Here is a 3,440-nt window from a genome sequence, read left to right on the forward strand (position 1 = left end):
AATAATGAACAGATTTGAGAAAAAATGAAAATTTGTCCCCCAAATGAAAATTAACAATTTGAAATTACAGTTCGCCACTGCATACACATGAATGAAATGTGACTCGCTGAGTCTAAGAACTCGGTGCTACCCTATTGTTGATTTAAGGAATTTTACCATAAAAACAGAACCGTTAAACAGAGTTAAATACCTACCATTATGAAAACAAAAGTATTGCTAATCATCAGTTGGAATGAAAGAAACACGAATGCCCAGTTTCAATCGATTTTCATTGAATTTCGTTCTTAAATGTCATACAAAACGCCCAAATTTTATTTGAGAAAACCTGTGTATATTTTCATTGGAAAAACTTACCTTTCGAGCATTCAATTTTGTCAGGTGTAAATAAAAAAAAACGAGACAGCCTCAGAGGTATGAAGATTTGGATTTGTACCCCTTAAAATACTATTGATTTTCAACAAACAATCGCGCACATATCATAAAAAACTGAAATGTAGTTTCATCAATCTTATTTATTGTTCGAAGTGACATTTTCGATTATCAGGCCAATTTCATTTCTCATATATCGATATTCTTCCGTACATTTTTTGGAACATATAAATTTTAGTACATTATGCATGCACGCGAAAGAAATGCTGAAAACTTGAATTTTTTTCTTTTCATTCGACAATAAATCTTTGCGATAATGATTTTTGGGAATTATTTGATTTTGTAGCTATGGTCTATGGGATGCATTTTGAAGATAACTCATTTTTATGTACCTAGAAAAGTGATAAACCATTGAAATTCGTTAAAGTTTCCAGCATATTCAATTGCCTGTTGTGCGTCGATATCTTTTTGTAAGGACGTGTAATGTCTATCAATCGTTGTACGGTAAAAAGAGAGCTGAAAAGTTGATTCCATTTGCATACATTGAAATGAATTTGCTCATGTTCTGAAAACAAATCCGAAGAAGAGTGTTCGTTGCGATTAGTAAGGCATTTCATATTTATTTAAATTTTTTTTTTATTTTGTCGGGGACATCATAAGCAATAAATTTGAAGAAAATGACATCTCTGTAGTGCCGAGACGACAATCATAATAATGACATAAAATAAACATGAGAAAAGAGAACAAAATACCTTGATTTCCATTTTACATTCATATTTTTGTTATCGTGTACGCATTAGCTATGGGCTTTTGTCATCTATTCTTTCTGTTCCATTGCTACTCCATATAGTGCTAAGCACGGTCTTGTGACATAGTGAATTTACATTGGCATCGTCATCATCGTTGCCACCGCCGCCGTTGTTGTCGTCATCATCACCGACACTGCATATCACATTGCATGTACAGAGGGAAAGAGAGAGAAAGGGAAGAATACACCGAACAGCATCCCCATCATGGTATGTGAAATGTGTGCCAACATTTTGGAAAGCATTCAAGAACAAAACCATACAAAACGTACATATTTCATGGAGTGATCGTAATAAAATTATAGATGTAATCGTTGTGAGTTGTCACCGTAATTTAGCGCATGTATGTATAAAATGGCATAGATAATAGAAATGTGTTTGCACACGTGTGTCTTGGCTTTGACTACCGTAATACACACAAACACAATGGGAAATTAATATCGTGTCAACGTGCGTTTTTATTACCGTTTTCCCTTTTTTCCCTCGCTTCTCGTCGTTCGTCGCAATGTTCTTCTACATCTATTCCTATTACATTTCGCTCATCGCTCATCGCGCATCTTTTTCTTCCTTTTCTCCATGAGTTAAAAAAATTTAAAAAAAACATGTTTCGTTCCGGCAGTATTTCGCCCAGCGTATTATAGGTACAAATGTTAAACGGTGGCAATGGCAAGCAGGACACTTCCGCGAGCACCTTGATGAACGCGATATCGTATGAAATGGATTGCATAATCTGAAACATAATAAAAACATCACGGCTGTTTTGTGATAGCCGCCCACAGCGATGATGCTGATGACGATTATATTTCTTGTCTCCACACTCATCCATGTTCACCAGCACAATGAGACACTCTCGATACAGATTTTTTTTTTTTTCAAGTTGATCGCAACCTTTCTTCCTGTTTTCATTCATTCTCTTTTCAGGTTGGGATAACATAAACGTAGTTGTCACTCAGTGTTAGATATTTTTTTTTTCGTTCGCTAAAATAGAACCTATGCGTTCCATATCATATAATATTTTCATAGTTAAGCGTGTATGTGTGCAGACAGGTGATGGCTGAAAATAAGTTCAAAGAGATGAAATTTATTGGTACAATGTGCCCATAAATGTATTTTATGTCATACAAAATAAAAGCGTTTCGTGTAAATTCTGGGAGTATCTCGCAAAACGACGAACAAGCAATAAGACGACAAAAAAATTGTTCAGATTATATGCATCAGTCGGTCATGTAACAAGCACATTTCACATATGCATACAGGTAAAACAATGGTATAATTGCAGCCTGCAGGCAGAGCTACATTTACTAATCGTTGTCAATGTCATTTTGGGCTATGTAAAAATTTATCGCATCACATTCATTCTGGCCGAAAATTTTTTGTAGAGACAGAATGCGAAGCACTGCGTACCGTCTAACGTTGCAACGGGTATCAACTACAGCGTAAAATGATTGCGTCGGCCATGTTTTCATGCTTAGAAATGATCAATAGGGCGCATCGTACGCGTAGTAGTTTAGTTTAGCATGTCTGATAGATTAGATAAATACCTTCCGATTTTGGGTGTTTATGTCCAATTTTAAATATCACCACTTTGTTTGCTGGTGGATTTTTGGAAGTTCAAAAAAAATGCTAGATCCATACACAAAATCGGACCACAAAATCTACAAAGAAAGCTTTTCAAAATTGAAAATTTCATCTCTATCCATTCCACCTATCTAAATTGTTGTGAGTACGATGCACCCTAATGATCAAAATTCAATTTCGTTACAGCTACATGGAACGTTTACACACCTCCGTAAAGGTATTGACTCCATTTGTTGTTCATTTTAAGAACTTCAAAAGCTCGAATCTGTTTTCAATTCTCATCTGTGGCCAACTACACGATGGCTCTATAATGTATTGACAATACAAAAAAAACTTGGTAGTGTTGAATACCCCAGTTTTTTTTTTAAATTCAGACATCACAATGTATGTTACACTCCATGTTATTCTTCAATTGAAATTGTTATTGGTTAAATACAAAAACGTCTAAAAATAAAACAAAATCGTCCAAAAAATGACAATTTCGTCTAAAGGAAATCGTCCCTTTGTTAAAACAAATTCGTCTAAAATATTTTTTTTTTAAATGAAAAAAATCATTTAAAAATGTGAAATTTTTTTTCTTAGCAAAACCGGGTTTTAAAATAACAAAATCGTCTAAATACGAGTTTTCTGGAAAAATTGACAAAAACGTCTAAAACCCTCCAAAAACGTCTATTAACAAAATGTTTA

The 3,440-nt window shown here is 34.3% G+C and overlaps 1 long non-coding RNA gene across 1 annotated transcript; it reads right to left on the bottom strand.

Annotated features, from left to right (window-relative positions):
- Positions 1-494: 494 nt before the first annotated feature.
- On the bottom strand, positions 495-3,034 carry LOC129571789 (uncharacterized). Its single transcript, XR_008688341.1, has 2 exons — positions 1,122-3,034; positions 495-934 (listed from the first exon to the last, which is right to left on the bottom strand). It is a non-coding gene; the product is annotated as an uncharacterized LOC129571789 (long non-coding RNA).
- Positions 3,035-3,440: the final 406 nt, after the last annotated feature.

This window comes from Sitodiplosis mosellana, unplaced genomic scaffold, assembly GCF_009176505.1.
Source record: "Sitodiplosis mosellana isolate CC-2019 unplaced genomic scaffold, AAFC_SMos_1.0 Smas_scaffold_3366, whole genome shotgun sequence".
Lineage (NCBI taxonomy): Eukaryota > Metazoa > Arthropoda > Insecta > Diptera > Cecidomyiidae > Sitodiplosis > Sitodiplosis mosellana.